Source organism: Myxine glutinosa, chromosome 2 (assembly GCF_964187855.1).
Source record: "Myxine glutinosa chromosome 2, kmMyxGlut1.1, whole genome shotgun sequence".
Classification (NCBI taxonomy): domain Eukaryota; kingdom Metazoa; phylum Chordata; class Myxini; order Myxiniformes; family Myxinidae; genus Myxine; species Myxine glutinosa.
Window position 1 is genome coordinate 46,090,699 of NC_136262.1, and position 17,056 is coordinate 46,107,754.

The following is a 17,056-nucleotide window of genomic DNA, read 5'->3' on the forward strand; positions in this document are numbered from 1 at the left end:
CGTTGCCGAGTCTGATCCACCTTCTCCATTCAGCATGTCTCCGAGGAAGCAAAATGTTTTCACACCTTCCAGCTTCACGCCGTCTCCAAGATCCAACTCAACATTTCCTCCATCTGCAGCTCCCTCTGTGCACACTTTACATTTGAATGTAGCTGCCACACTGGTTAATGACCCTCTCAGACCACTACATTTTTGATGAACCCACTCAGCGCACATTGTACATTGAATGGAGTTCACTCCGACACCCTTCCTGCACACAGCACATGGCCACTTCCCAGTTCTTTCCAACTCACCACATGCTTTACCACTCGCAATCACCTTCGTCTTTCCGATATTCACCTTCAGACCTTTTGTCTCCATACATTCCTTCCACTTGTTCATCTTTTCCTTCAGTCCATCCATACTTTCCACAATCAACACCAGATCATTTGCATACAACAACTCCCATGATAAACCCTCCTTTACGTTCTGAGCCAGCACCTCCAACACAGCTACAAATAGTAGTGGACTTAGTACCGACCCCTGATGCACTCCCACCTTCACCTCAAACTCACCACTGTTCCCGTCTTTCATCCTTACAGCTGTGCGCGCTCTTTTGTACATTGCCATCACTACTCTGATCAACCATTCCTCCACTCCTAACTTCCTCAATGCCCATGTCAATACTTCGCGTGGAACCCTATCGAATGCTTTCTCCAGATCAACAAACCCAAGAAACAACTTCTTCCTCTTCTCCATGTACTTCTCCTGCAACTGCCTCACAATAAAGAGCGCGTCTGTCATTCCTCTTCCTGGCATAAATCCAAACTGCATTTCGTCGATCTTCACCTTCTTCCTTATCCTCCTCTCCAACACCCTTTCCAATACCTTCATTCCATGCTCCAATAACTTTATCGCTCGGTACGAGCCACACTCCAGAGGGTCACCTTTCCCCTTGTATAGAGGGATGAGGGTACTCAGTTCCCAATCCACTGGAATGCAGCCTTCTTTCACCACCAGATTACAGATCTCTGTCATTCTCTTCACACCCCAACTTCCTGCTGCCTTCAACATATCTCCCACAACTCCCGTCGGCCCTCCCGCTTTTCTACTTTTCATTGCTTTAATCGCTTCCTCAACTTCCTTCTCAGTTAACTTCTCTGCCGGTCCTAAAACTGGGTTACTCTCTATGTTGATATCCCATTCATTCTCTGTATTCAACAGCATTTCTATATATCTTTTCCATCTTCCTTTAATTCCATCTGGGTCCACAAGGATTTGTCCCTCTTCATCCTTCAAGCAACGCACCCCCATCACATCACACCTCTCTTTCGCCATCTGCTTTGCAATCCTGAATACCGCTCTGACCCTCTTCTGAATCCAAGCGTTCTCCAAACATTTTCCTACATGCCTCCTGCACCTTTGCTACCTCTTTCTTTGCAGCCTCCTTGGCTGCCTTATAACTTTCATGCTCTGCTTTTTCTGCTCCCGTACCCTTCGCTTTCTGCCACTCCTTGAACTTCTGCTTCTTCTCGTCAATCCTCTTTCCAACTTTATCCTCCCACCACCATGTTTCCGAGTGCCTCCACAGGTCCTTTTGTCCATCCACATACCTCACCAACGGCTCCCAACAGACTATATTTCATTGACATCCAACCACTTTCAAGCTCAACCACATCATCCTCTGCCCTACTCAGCCTCTCTTTTAATGCCTCCTTTACTGTCACCTCTTTCAACCTCCACACGTTCATTCTCGGTTGGTACTTCACCCGCCGAGCTCTCCTCACACCATTCACCCTTATGTTGCAGACAACCAAGTGGTGCTGTGAAACAGCCTCCTCCCCCGGGATCACCTTTGTGTCCCGGAGGTGCCCCCTATCTCGCCTACGCACCATCAGGTAGTCAATGGTTGTCGTCGACCCACCTGACGTGTATGTAACAAGGTTATTATCCTCTGTCTGGAACTGAGTATTACAAATCAACAAATCAGCTCCATCAGCAAACTCCAAAATCCTTTCACCTTCTCCATTTCTCACACCATATCCGTAACCCCCATGAGCTCCCTCAAAACCGTCCATACTCCTTCCCACATGTCCATTTAGGTCTCCTCCTACCACAACAACTTCCTCATCTTTCATGTTTTCCATCAGCTTCTCTATCGCACACCAGAACTTGTCCTTCTCTTCATCGCTCCGACCAACCTGAGGAGCATATCCCGAGATGACGTTCACCAAGAGCTTTCCAATCATCATTTTCACCATCATCAACCTATCACTCACTCTCATCACACTCACCACACTGTCTACAAACTCCTCAGAAAACAGGACACCAACACCATTCACGCCCTCCGGGCACCCTTGCCACACAAACTTGTATTTCTGTCCCTGCCTACCCTTCACCATTCTCACACCACTTCCCTTCCATCTCGTCTCTTGCACACAACATATGTCCACTCTTCTTCTGACCAATACTTCCACCACTTCTCCTGATCTCCCTGTCATTGTCCCTACATTCCATGTCCCAAACCTCAGAAACCGATCTCCACTTCGGCCTGTATCCTGCCCATGTGTAATTGTAAGTTGCAATTTATTTAATTCTCATGGCTTTCATATTACAATATTGTATTTGGAAATTTTAATATTGCATTATCTTCACTTTTACAATCTGCCAGCATTTTATGGATTTTCCTTTGTAATTCCAAAGTAAGGCTCACGGAGTCAAGAGCTCATCTATCTATAATTCCAGCAATCTCTGTGTGTCTGTGTGTCTGTGTGTCTGTGTGTCTGTGTGTCTGTGTGTCTGTGTGTCTGTGTGTTTGTCTGTGACCGCTGTTTCTCGACAACCACGGGTCCGATATACTTGAAACTTGCCAGGTATATTGCTGGGGACCCGAGGATGTGCCTTTTCAAGGTTTTAAATTAATCGGACAAGTACTTACCGAGCTATGTCCAAAAAACGCTTCAACCAATCAGAGAGCAGCGAGCTATCACGTGTGCCGAACGTGGCGATCAGACTCTGCCTCGGACGGCACATTTGACAGCGTATTCATTTATTTCACGTTGGAAAACTATGTTGCCGTTAAACTATGTTTTAAAACGAATTCAAACTGCGATTAAATTAAAACGATTCATCGTAACTGCGATTTGCGAACTTCCGGACAGTGAACACTTCACTTCCGGCAGCCAATCACAGAACGCTTTGTTGCGTAGGCGTGGCCGATGTGAGACGAGCGGAGCTGAGCGCGTTACGAGCTGACCGCCATTACGGTACGTAATTCGATTTCTTATGCGCATTATTTCTCCCAATTCAGTCAGAGCGAAGGGCGGAAGCGAAGAGCGTTGTTTTTTTTGTTTACGGGCGTACGGGCGGGGTAGAGCGTACGGGTAGCGTTTTTTTTTTTTTTTGGCAAGGAACGGGCACCCACGTACGGGCAATGCCCTAGTAATGATAAATGATACATACTCTTTGCAGAGCATCAGTGCTGCTGTTAATGCACTCTCTTGGTAAGGTTCATGATGACTGGTTTGCCATTGCCTTTCCATCAGTCAGTCAGGGTAGAAACTTGTAATTTATTCAGGGTGCCAGAGATAACGGATCGCCTACTCTTTCCGAGAGAAAACGTGGGATATTTAATGTCCACCAACAACCAGGGTTGGAAGATGGGTCCTCCGGCCTAACACTCTTCTAATTGACGATGCAGACATTGATGAATCGACTGCATGCAAAACACCAATAAGACAATTAATAGCTGGGGTGAAATTCGAACCCACACGATACAGCTCAAAGGTGAGTGTGAATAACTCCAATGTATCCTATCAGGCCCATACAAAAGCTGGAATCAGAATAAATAGGAAGGCAAGCAAAGACAATGTTGTGAAAATGACGGAGCATTACATGTGTTGTTTCCAACACCACTAGTAATGGAATAAACATAGTAGCAATACCCCTGGCGCTCACCTGGTAGAATAAACAGTATACTCTACTGACTGACTAAAGGTATTTTAAACCAATTCCAATGGTTGCGAGAAGACAGGGCAGTATGTGGAATCATATTAACATAATCATAGGACTTTAAACAAACAAACGAAAAATACCTATTTTGGGGGGGGAAACCCCACCCCCCGCCCCCAATCCCCTCTCACTCTGTGTACCTCCTCAGACCCCAATTGTTCAATGCCTTGAACAAACATTGGTACATCACAAATGATGAACGTTGTGGTAAAGTTTCATCAAAATTGTGTGTATAGGTTCTGAGAAAATAAAACAAATACCTATTTTGGGGGGCAAGCCCCCCATAGATCCCCAAAGGGGCAGATTTTTTAAGTGCCGTGAACAAACTTTGGTTCATCATGGCTGGTGAAGGTTGTGAAGTTTCATCGGAATTGTGTGTAGTTTCAGAGAAGAAAGCAAATTCCTATTTTGGGGGTGTCAAACCTGGATCCACTTTGACCCCCGGTAGACCCCCTTGGACTCCGAATATTTTTTAAATGCCGTGAACAAACTTTAGTCACAACACAACAAATATCGTTTGTGCCAAATGTGGTCGCAATCCCATCAGCGGTTTTGGAGAAGACGTCTGAAGTGCTTACGGACGGACGGACGACGTGCCATTGCATAAGCTCCCTTGAACTTCGTTCCAGGTGAGGTAAAAAATTAACAAGATCGAAAGTATAACAGCGGCGTAGCCAGGCTTGTACAATATTATAAACCACAAACACACATGATTAGCTTTTTAAACAGTTGCTAATGCTGTTTATAACATTAAACAAATAAATTTGGAGGAATTCCAACATCCGTGAGGTAGGTTTTACTTACAGAACTGTGGGAAGATCTACTGTAATCTATATACCCCACAAGGGTTGGGTTAACAACATGGTATCTAAAATTAAAAAAAACTGAGGTGAATTCCTTACTTCCGTGGTTGTTAGTACCATACACCGCTTATTATCGATTCATGAACCATACACCGCTTCAATCCATTAACTTTGTATTCACGACATTGGGATTAAAGTGTTTTGGTCATATTTACTATATTATTATTATTATTACTATTACGAAAACGATATGACTGAAACGATACATTACTGTATTAAGAAACCTGAGCTTAATTTGTACGAAACGGCCCAAAGGTGAGGCATGAAGCCTAAGGCCTATACGTACCGTTTTGTTGGAAGAGATGTAACGCCGATGCTTTCGATAATTGATGGTCATTTTAACAATCGGTTTGTTTGTGTTTCACACTGAATGAAAAACGTCAAGGTAGAGCATGGTGATTGTGATATATGACAGATTCGACGATATGTTCGGCCTGAACGAAATTGGAATCAAAATGCCGGAGTGTGGAGAGTCAGCCGCTGTACCACCGCAATGACATCAGACGTAATCACATCACCCTGTCATGTGACCAGATCCTCAGCTCTGATTGGTATACGTTTGATGGGACATACATACAGATGGACAAACACTGTTCGAGACGGCTTTGCCCAATGGGCTACGCCGTAAAAAAGCAAACTCAAAATATTAAACAATTTCACTTGTGGCTTTTGAATGAAGGAAACTAACAAATGGAGCAAGCACAACATGGGATGAAGCTCCCACACTAAGAGGTGCATTCAAGAAGGTTCTTGCAATGAAATACTGACTTTGGCTGCCCCTTTGTCCAAGCAAAGATATTCGAATAGCTTCACTTACATTAAGACCACTTTGCACGAATGTGTATCTCACTGTTCTTGAAGAAACGTAAAGCATCTGTACTTCCAGGTAAATCATTTGCCAGATCTCTACTGGATCGAAGTCTATCATGTACAGAACATAGCTAACATCACTTTTATAGGTACAGATACCTGACATCACTTTTATAGAGTTTAGGCTTTCTTCCTCCAACACTTCAATTGTCAATATGATCAGTTTCGCATATCTTCCTTCAGCTCAGATTTCAGAAATGGTGGCCAATTAAAACTCTTCACCTGACTGCTTTATGAAAGGACTTGATACAGCGAGGTTCTCCTTTTCAGTGTTTCAGTGTTAACTGATGGCTCATGATGTGGGCAAACCCACATTCAAATCCCACATACCGGGCTGGCAGGATGGTATAGAGCAGTGTTTCCCAACTTTTTTCGCTATGTGGCCCAACTTGCTTTTGACCTGACATGTCATGGCCCAGTGGGGATCATAGCAATTTTTTGAAACCAAAGAAATGTCAACAAGAACCACAACTTAATTCAATTTAGACTTTTAGAGTATTTAATGGAACAATATTTCTCCTTTGAACAATTTATTTGTGAAATTAATTAATGCGAGTTAAGTAAAGCAAATTTATTTGTGACAAAGGGTCTTGCGAGAAATTTTTAGAACAGAACATCAAGAAAATCAATTGAAAAGGCCAATGAACACTTCAGACTTCAAGACTTTTCCATACAAAACAAATATTTATTTTAAATTAAGAAATGAAACTCTATTAACACATTGCAATAATAACCAGGAAAATAAAAAATATTTGAAAACTCATCTCCAGGGTGCTTTTCTTGTGGGTTGTAACACAAAACATTGCAGTATCTGCCAATTCAAAAAAACCTCAAACCAGTTTAACCTAAAGCTACTTTAATGAGAGATGTTCTCGTTAATTTTCTGCACCAGTTTCCAAATCCTAGGTTCTGTTGTAGAAAGCGCACATCTGAGATCTGCCTCACATTCAAGGCGGTTCCGAGCCTTTGTCTTCAGCTGCACCAATGTTGAGAAGCCTGATTCACAAAGACAAGTTGTTGCAAAGGGCATGAGTTTCCGAAGGCATTCCTTTGCAATGTTGGGGTAGCTTCCCATCATTTTTGGCCAAAACTCAGAGATAGAGGAAGCTTCAAAGACATCTCTGCATCCAGAATCATTTTGAAATTCAATCAGTTCATCTTGCAGGTCATCCTGGACGTCACTGACTTTAACAAGAAAAGGATTCCTCATGAGCGCTAGTCCTTCTCTCCCAATTTCTGTAAAGTACTGCAGAAATTCTTCTCGGAGACAGCTGAGGTGTGTCACAACATCCTTTGCAACGCCAGGATCCAATGGCTCATTAATAGTGACTTCTTAAAGAGATTCGAACATGGTAAAGTTCCCTTCCTCAGCCTTTCGTTTCCAGTTTTCAAGCTTCTGTATAAATGCACTGAGAGTGTCAATGAACTGAATGATAGTTGTTCCCTTTCCTTGCAGCTTTAGATTCAGTCTGTTCGGTTGATCAAAAATATCCACAAGGTTTGCGAAGCAAAAGACCCACAGCTTTTCATGGAAGGAAGCTTCAAGTTTGTGCTTTTCTTGCATCTGTAGGAAACTCTGCATCTCTTCTCGGAGTTCAAACACTCGTGCCACAACATTTCGTTTGATAGCCAACGCACCTTGGTGTAGTAAAGCAGGTTCTTATGCTCTGAATCCATTTCTGTGCACAATTACTTGAATAGTCGGGAATTCAAAGCACTGCTTTTCACGTAGTTCACAATTTTGATGACTTGTTCAAGAACATCCTGAAGATGACATGGAAGGGTTTTTGAAGCAAGAGCTTGCCGATGAACCAGACAATGAACAGAAATGATGCCCGCAGATAGACATCGAACAAGTGCTTGGAAGCCACTTTTTGCTCCCAGCATAGCTGGGGCGCCATCGGTGCACACTCCACAGAGATTGTGCCAGTTCAGTTTCTCATGGTCAAAGAACTGTTACTTTTTCCATCACATCCACAGCTCTGGTATTTCTTTGGAGAGAACGGCAGAATAAGAATTCTTCCTTGATGGAATCACCCTTCACATACCGAACGAAGGCAAGAAGCTGGGAACAGGATGAAAAATCTGTGGATTCATCCAACTGAATTGAGAACAATCCAAATGCAGCATCTTTGATTTCAGCAATCACCTGTTCTTTTACGTCACTAGACAAGTCAGCAATCCTCCTTTGAACCATATTATTTGACAGAGACATTTTGTTGAACTTTTTTTCAGCTTCTTTTCCAAGCAGAATCCGAGCCATCTTCAGAGCACATGGCTTGATCAGAGTCTCTCCGACTGTGTGAGGTTTCTTCTGTTGTGCAATGAGGAGGCTGACGGCATAAGAAGCCTCCGTAAGATGCTTGTATTGCTGAAATAATGTTCCACTTTGATCCAAGCGCTGGCGCTTCACATTGTTCTCTTCCATTCGCTTGAAGAAGTCCACATCCTTTTGTTGATGATGTGGATGAATCTTCTCCAAATGGAGCTTCAATTTCGATGGCCGCAAAGATTGATTTCCGAGAACTTTCTGGCACAGGACGCATTTTCCCTTTAATTCCCCATGATCATGTAAGGATGTGAATCCAAACTTTATGTATTGCTCATCATATCCTCGTTTTGTCATCTCAGAAGGGTTTCTGAAAAGAAAAAAAAAAGAAAAAAATTTATTTATTTATTATTTCAAATTTTTTCAAAATTATTTCAAAAAGGTGAATCTGGGGTTAAATAACGGTGGTCGAAAAGAAAGGTTTTGGATGGGTGAAGACAAGAGATGGTGGTGAACAGTTGTTTTAAAGACCTTGAGGGAGGTGTGGGATTGAAGAGAGTGAAGGAGTTTGTTCCAGAGGCGGGAGTAAAAAGGAATGAAAGAGTGAAGGTGAGCAGAGAGTCTTGATTTTGGCAGTTGCACCAGAAGAGGGTTGCTTGCAGATCTTGTGACCTGAAAGAATATTTGGGGGAAAGAGCACAGACAGAGCTGGGGGAGTTCGACCAGAGAGGAGTCGGTAAAAGACATAAAGACCACCAACCTGCCTGTGGTGAGCGAGTGAAAGGTCCTCAGAATCAGCTTCATCACGGGAGAAACCAGTGATCCTGAAATCTTTGGTTTCTACAGCGCGAAGCAGAGCTATGTGTGAGGAAGGTACACCAGGACAGAGGGGAGAGCAGTATTCCATCAAGTTGCGGATGAAACCTTTATATGTGGTGAGGAGCTCAGGTGTGCCAAGGAAGGACTTCACATGATGGAGGATGCCCAGTCGGCCACTGGCTTTGGAGGCTAGCTTGGAAATGTGGTTTTTCTAGGAAAAATCATGGCATATAGAGAAACTGAAAAGCTTTCGTGACAGAACTTCTTGGAGAGGATTGTTGAGAAAATATATGGGAGGCTTATCCAGATGGTCTTTTCGGAGTGTCTTAGTGAGTGGGAGATTTGTCAGGATTGAAAAATATGTTCCACTTGTTTGACCAGTTTGTGATTTTGTCCAGGTCTGCGGAGAGTAAGGAGGCTGAAGACTGCCAATCTGATGGATGAGGTATGGAGCGGCAGAGAGTGGAGTCATCAGCAAAGAGATAGAGAGGATTTTCCAGAGTCAGAGAGATCATTGATGAAGACCACAAAAAGCACAGGGCCCAGAACATGACCTTGAGGAACTCCAAACTGAACAGAAAGGGTAGATGAGAGAATTCCATTCAGGGCCACACATTGACTGTGACCAGTGAAGAAGTCTGCAAGCCATGCGTGGAGGTTTCCATGGATACCATAGGAGGAGAGTTTCTGTGAGCAGGGTGGGGTGCCAGACCGTATCGAAGGCACAAGATATGTCAAGGGAGACAGCTCTGATTTCCTGTTTGGCATTGAGGACCTCCATCCATTGTTGAGGCAGCGGAAGCAGCATGTCCAGAGTAGAGTGACCTGGTCTGAATCCAAATTAATGATCAGAGATCAAGCCATTGGAGAAGACGAAGGATTTGATATCTGAAGCAATGATGGATTCCATGACTTTGCTGATAATTGGGAGCAGGCTGATTGGTCTGTAGTTGCAAGGATCTCTTTTTGCACATTTTTTGTGTAATGCGGTAATGTTGGATGATTTCTAAGCTGATGGCAGATGACCTTGAGCAAAAGAGAGGGTGAAGAGAGCAGGGAGAGGATGAGATAGAGTGGCACAGCAGGATTTTATGACCCGTGGGCTAATGCCGTCTTGTCCAGTTGCAGAATCAGGTTTGACAGAAAGTTTGTCGAGGTTTGACAGAAACTTCTCCACATTGTCGGGAGAGAAGGAAACAGAGTCCAGGAGCAGCTGGGTACGACTGGGTAAGTTGGGTACAGAGAGAGAGACAGGTTTGGGATATAAGATTTTGAGGCAAACACAAAGTTTAGGCATTCAGTTTTTTCACGTGCTGAGTCAGCTGTTTAGCCGTTTGAGGTGAGGGAGGGGATGGAAGGGGAACAAACACAAGAAACAGATTTGACCAGACACCACCAGGATTTGGAGGAGGGAGACAGGTTTGAGAGTTCAGGCTTTAGATTAGAGAGATATTGTTTCCTTGCTCTCCTGAGGGTAGCCACACACCTTTTCTGAGCTTTGTGAAAGGAACGGAGATTGCCTTCAGTTGGATTCGCCTTCCAAGAGGCAAAGGCGAGTTGTTTCATGGCAACTGCCTCAACACAAGATTCAGTGTACCAAGGACGGGAGGGTATGACAACTGAAGATGAGATGGGATAAATCTGTGCATGAGACAGAGCAAATTACTTCGGAAGAATTCCCAGGATGAGTTGATGTCAGAGGCAGTAGAGATGGGAGACCAGTCTAGATGATTGATGGCTGCTTGAAGACCATGCCAGTCGGCCTGAGTGAAATGCCAGACTCGTCGGAGCTGATGAGGCTCTCTGAGAACGGCCTGAAAGATGTCCACTTTAACATGGAAATGATCAGATGAACCAAATGGAGCAGAAGAACAGCAGACATTTGCAGGGAATTTCGTCATAACCAAGTCTAGAAGAGAAGAAGCTCCGTTGACTGAGGTCCGGGTCAGGAAATGGACAGATTGTGTCAGTCCCAATGAGTTGCAGAAGTCCATTGCTGAGGAGCCATGGCTGGTGAGAGGGGTATGCACACCCAGCCAACTGGCATGATGACAGTTGAAATCGCCACAAATGAGGAAGAGACTGTTGAGATGATTGGATACAAGTTGGTCCATGTTGTCAGATAGCAAGATGTAAATTGAGTCATCACTGTTTGTTGGAGGGTACAACACACATATGAACAAAAGATGGGAGCGGAGGGGAAGCCGTAGCCACAGGTACTCCTGGGGGTGCGGTGGGGTGAGGGAAGTGCAGGGCGAGTGAGGAAGATAGTTTTTCATAAAGATAGCAACCCCACCACCAGGACGAGGCTCATGTCTGTCATACAAGAGGAGGGAGTGACCAGGGAGAGAAATTAAGTATTCAGAGACACCTTGTAGAAGGAAAGTTTCTGTTAAGCAAATCAAGTCTGGTTTGTCAGAAGCAACCTGTATGGAGAGATCAACGAGGTTTGAGCGAAGGCCCGGGATGTTTGAGGTCCATGCCGTTAAGGAAGAGGTAGGGGGAGCATCGGACACAGGACAGGGGAGGGGAGGGGTAGGAAAAGATGAGGGAGGAGTGGGTGAGGTAGGGAGAGCTGTTGACAGTGTGTCAGAGATTGCAGAAAAGCTAGGAGAAGGGGTAAAATGAGGAGGACAAAAAGTTAGATGGTGTTGGGATGAGGTACAGTGAGGCGTTGTTTGAGGGGCGGCAGAGTGATTCAGAAGGTTGGAGGATGTGGAGGAGAGGAGGTAATGAGTTGGAAGGGAGACAAAGTGGGGAGGAGGCAGCTTTGTTTTGGAGGGGTGAGAGGGGAGAATTGAAGAAAAATGATGGAGCAGTTTTGAAAGGGAGGGGTGGAGGGGGAAGATTTGAGAATGAGGAGTGAGTTGGGAGTTTTGAAGGGGAGGGGTGAGAGGAAAGCTTTGAGGGGGAGGGGTAAGAAGGGAGATTTGAGGGGGGGGGGTAAGTTGGCAGTTTTGAAGGGGAAGGGTGAGAGGAGTGATTAGAGGGGGAAGGGTGAGGGGAGATTTGAGAAGGAGGGTTGCGTTGAGAATTTTGAACGTTTAGAATGATTAAAGAAAATCGAACATTTATTACAAACTGGGTTTCTTGAGATATTCAAACCATAGATCTGATAGAAAACGTTTGAGGAGGGGTGGAATGATAGAGTTTAGAGAATGAAGAAAGGAATAAATGTGCGAGATTGAATTTTTTTTGTGATGGAAAGATATAATGAGGAAATTAATTGCAACCTTTTGAACAGGAAAGAAAAGACCAAGTTATAGTATACAAAAGAGAACAGCATGGCAAGGGGGGGGGGGGGGGGGTTAACATTTTAAAGCAAAACAGTGAACAGTCTGGGAAATTCCTGAACTGCAGAAGAATAGATTGGCAAGCCAGGGGAGCAGAGTGAAGGAACCAGGAGGTGTATAAGCAATTTGTTAGTGCGGAAGGAGAGGCCGCCTTTTTATTTTCTTCGTTAATAATAATAATATTTTTTTGAAGGTTAGATGAAAGCGGTTCTGAGAAAGGTGGAAGGGGTACTATGAATTAAAATTGGAAAGGTGAAAGGAATCGGCTGAAGAGGAGGAAGTTGTGATGGATAGAAGGGAGGGGCAGGAAAATGCGTGAATGCAGGAAAAGGAGGGGAGACCGCGGGGAGAGAAGGTAATAATTATTACTTCTTTTTTTTAGGATTTAAAATTTCGACAAAGGGTAAGATGTTCGGGGGAGGTAGGGGTGAAAAGAAAATCAAAGGAAAAAGCAATACAGCGAAAGAAAGAACTTGTTTACAAAATACCGACGGGGCGAGGGAACCAGGCCCCGCACAGAGTGCGAACAAAAAATGACTAATTCCACACAGGTTTGCACGAATTACAAACGAAGACTAACTAGAAACACACAGTAACACATACACAATAAAATAACCAGTGGAAATTTGACAAAGACACAATTAGGAAAATACTTAACTTTGATGATGTGGAGAGCTCGAAGGACACATCCTCGCCGGAGGAACCGGAAGCGGCAGTCTCTTCTGTTATCCTGGTGTTTCACAGGCACAGCGATTTATCAATGTGGCCATCCCTCAGATGGACGTTAAACTGGCCATCCCGTCTCCTGGCATTGGTTGGTGGATGTTAAAGATCCAACTGTGTCCTTCGCGAAGAGTAGGTGATCTATTGCCGGCAACCTGAACAAATTCCAAATTCCTGTTCTAACCTAGAGGGGGCACTCCATCAGCAGCACAGCCACGCTCCCAGCAATGATGCTAAAGGCAGCCGCAGGCTACATCCAAAATGAATGATTCCCATAAACCACATGTGTTTGTCCATTGCCTACTATCGATAGTCTGAAGACTGGTGTTGGCTTAGCGGTTAGGGTGCTGGCATGGGATCCTAGGATCCTGGGTTCGAATCCCGGTTGATCGCTGAATTAACGCCAGGGGGGTTGACTCAGCCTGTCATCCTTCCGAGGTCAGCAAATTGAGTACCAGTTCACTGTTAATTCCCTGCGTGTCGCAAGAGGCAGCTAACAGGGTTGGCGGCAGGAAGGGCATCCGGCTGTAAAACATTGCTTCAAAAAGGGGACCACGGTGCCCGAAAAAGGTCAACCCCCGCTCTGCGGGGAAAAATGGCCTCTAAAGGCGGTTCTACTATCCATCGTCTGCTTCTAGTTTAAGGTGAGATTGACTGATGTGTTCGATTTTAATTAAAGATGCACAATGTTTTGTCCCGCACATCATTACATACAAGCTCTTACATGAGCATTGTACCAAAGTAATAAATAAATAAAAAGCAATAAAGAACAATGATGGTTGCCCATCTGGAACAACCCTCCGCCACTGAATTGACCTTCTGTGTGGTTTCTCAAAATCAGGACACATTCTTCTTTACTGATGCATTAAATTGTTACTTTTTTAATGCAGCAATTCGTGATACACATAAAATTAGTAATTGGCAACGATTCCTCACAATATAGAGTCGAGACAAAATGGCAGCGTTTGGGAATAAAACTCAGAGTAATAAAGGGTTAAAATAAGTGTCCATGTCGATTTATGTCGTCATTTTCAAAATGCACTGTATTTGTATGATGAACACGTTGAACCGCCTTTAGAGGCCATTATTACGAACATGTTGAACAATACAAAATATTTTGAAATTTTTTTTTTTACTTCTATTTACAATAATTGTTTAGAAAGGACCTCAGTCCTATTGAGGGAACCAGATGTCCAGTTCAATTGTCCCTTTCACAAACCTATTGAGATGAGGTTGATCCTATTGAAGGAACCATATGTCCAGTTCAATTGTCCCAGTCACAAACAATTGGTTAGTGCATAAGGCTTCGACATTTCGGGGGGAATGACACTGCAGCAGCTTCATAGAGGATAATATTTTACAGACATTAATTATTATGTATTACAATATTTAAATTGTGCCAAATTAAGCATTTGAAACGTTCTATGAATAAGATATTCACAAATGCCAATGTTGCTACTTATTTTCAATAAAGAATTAAATATATCCAATCAGCAAAATAAAACATATCATTCCACATATTGTTTTTGTTTACCAAGTCGAGGTTCGTGTAAGAACCAACACATACAACAAATAATAAAGGGAGCGGTAGACAAGAGGGGGAAGAGAGGCAAGCACAACAATATTGGAGAACAGGGACATCAGGAGATCTGTGGAAGGGAGAGGGTTGGGGTGGGGTACACGGAATAAACAAGATGGACACCACAACGACTTTCAGGAAAGAAAACGGAATTTGAAGGAGGTGGATTTGGGGTGGATTAGTGGGGGTAGAAAATATCAAGGTTTTGGATGGGGGAAGATATGAGATGTTGGTGAACAGCTGTTTTGAAGACTTGCAGGGAGGAGAGGGATTGAAGAGAGTGAGGGAGTTTGTTCCAGAGGCGGGAGTAAAGAGGAATGAAAGAGTGAAGGTGATTAGAGAGTCTTGATTTTGGCAGTTTCACCATATGAGGGTTACTGGCAGATCTTGTGCGTCCTGTAGCAATATTTGGGGGACAGGGCACAGACAGAGCTGGGGGGGCTGGGCCAGATAGGAGTCGGTAGAAGACAGAAAGACCACTTACCTGCCTGCGGTGAGAGAGTGAAAGGCCCTCGGAATTGGCTTCTTCGTGGGAGATCCCAATGATTCTGAAAGCTTTGGCTTCAACAGCGTGAAGCCGAGCTAGGTGTGAGGCAGGAGCACCGGCCCAGAGGGGAGAACAGTATTCCATTGAGCTGCGGATGAAAGCCTTGTATGTGGTGAGGAGCTCAGGTGTGCCAAGGAAGGACTTCGCACGACGGAGGATGCCCAGTCGGCGACTGGCTTTGGAGGCCAGCTTGGAAATGTGGTTTTCCAAGGAAAGATCATGGCAGATAGTGAGACCAAAAACTTGAGCGACAGAACTTCTTGGAGAGGATTGTTGAGAAGGTACATATATACATGCACAACACACCAACACACACACACACAAACAAGAAAGTTGGTGTGTTTCCCTCCTTTCCACTATATTCTTGCTGTTCCATTCTGTGTTCTAGCTCTTCGATGATGCTCAACTTTCTATACAAAAAGTGCGCACACACACACACACACACACACACACACACACACACACACACACACACACACACACACACACACACACACCTAGTTGAGTGATATACACTCGCCTCTGAGATGTCTAGCCTGGGTTTAAATCCCGACCCATCTATAAATTGTCACCCTGGTGTTTTGCAAGATGGTGACACATCAATGTGTGTGCCGTCCCTCAGATGGATGTGAAACTGGACATCCGTTCTGCTGGAATTAGTTGGTGAACATTAACGATCCCACAGTGTGTTTTCTGAAGAGTAGGTGAGTGGCCATCTGTGCCGGATTCATGATTCTCACCTTGAAACATTACTCTTGTAATTGCTCCGAAGTTCTCTCAAGAGTATCGTCCTCCATTATTATATTATCATTAATTACATATATCATTACATGTTGAAAATTTAATATAACGTTAGTATTTCTTTGACTGTCGTGATGATCTCATTAGGAGAACTCTTTGAACACCCTTCATACACATGACTAAGAATATAATTTTTTTTAAATGAACTCGATGCTTTTTTCACACATTTGCACATCATTCATCTGCACGTTCATGAATTCATTCCACTTGTAACAGTTTGTTGTGATGTATGTCCCTAAATGTGTTTTCAGAAAGAGCAAATGGTTTGCTTGTTCTTTCGCTCGGTCGGCCTATGTAAATAAAAAAAGAAATATGAATGGTCCAGGTTGATTAAAAGAGTAGCTTGGTGATAATTTTAAGATATGTGACCCAAGCAATGAAATACCCGATTTTGTGCGACTTCGTTGTCCCTGCTGTTTTCCCACAAAATATCGTGCAAAAATCCTAAAATTATAACAATAATAACTCGAGAGTCCATAGAGCATGATACCCCACGCAGTGTTCAATTATATAGTATTCTTCAATATAACTAAAATAATGATTTTAAACTTTTTTTTTTAACCCGACAGTTTAACGCAACTGAAAGTTTTATATATCAACCGTATACACTGTAACAAGATGACACTGAGTGGCAGTTTAGGAGATGGAGACGTTATTGATCGCAATCGAATAAAACGTGAATCAGCATCATACATAGCCATAACAGCGGCCTCCTCTTCACCACGATACTGTACACTCTCACATGCCACGCCCTCATTCAATGCATCTATACACAGCATGGTTCTTCGAATTATTATGAAGGCGATTTTTGTTCTACAGTGTTCTACGTATATAAATCAATTTGAATAAATATATAAAGGCATATAAAGAAATTAATTCTAGGGTTTACCGCTGTTGACACAGTGTCTATTACACCACCTTATCTAACACATCACATTAGTTACTCGTGACCTTTAAGACATCCTTAAAATCAGCAGGTTTCCCGTTTGGAATTATTTTATATTTTGTTTGACTGCCAGGCAGGGCAGACAGAGTAAAATATTATCTCACTGCTCTCTGTGCATGTGTGATCGGGACGAATTCAGAGACAAAGTACTATTAAACGGCAGGTTTGTTTTCGGAATCATGTTCCGATTCGTGTTCAGAATATAACATTAAATTTAAATTACGTTGTTCTTCAGTCATAAACTGGCTTTTGTGGACAGATGGACAGACATGAACCAATTGTTTAACCATGCCTTTCGCTTCGCGTGCACGGGATAACAATAACACAAAGAACGGCACTCGGTAGAGCGCATACCT

The 17,056-nt window shown here is 43.5% G+C and overlaps 2 protein-coding genes across 2 annotated transcripts in view; both read right to left on the reverse strand.

Moving 5' to 3' along the window:
• LOC144888195 (uncharacterized) overlaps nucleotides 1-17,056 on the reverse strand; it is a 588,989-nt gene that overhangs the window by 476,897 nt on the left and 95,036 nt on the right. The gene's annotated exons all lie outside the window — the stretch shown is intronic.
• LOC137421846 (regulating synaptic membrane exocytosis protein 2-like) overlaps nucleotides 1-17,056 on the reverse strand; it is a 317,464-nt gene that overhangs the window by 271,770 nt on the left and 28,638 nt on the right. The gene's annotated exons all lie outside the window — the stretch shown is intronic.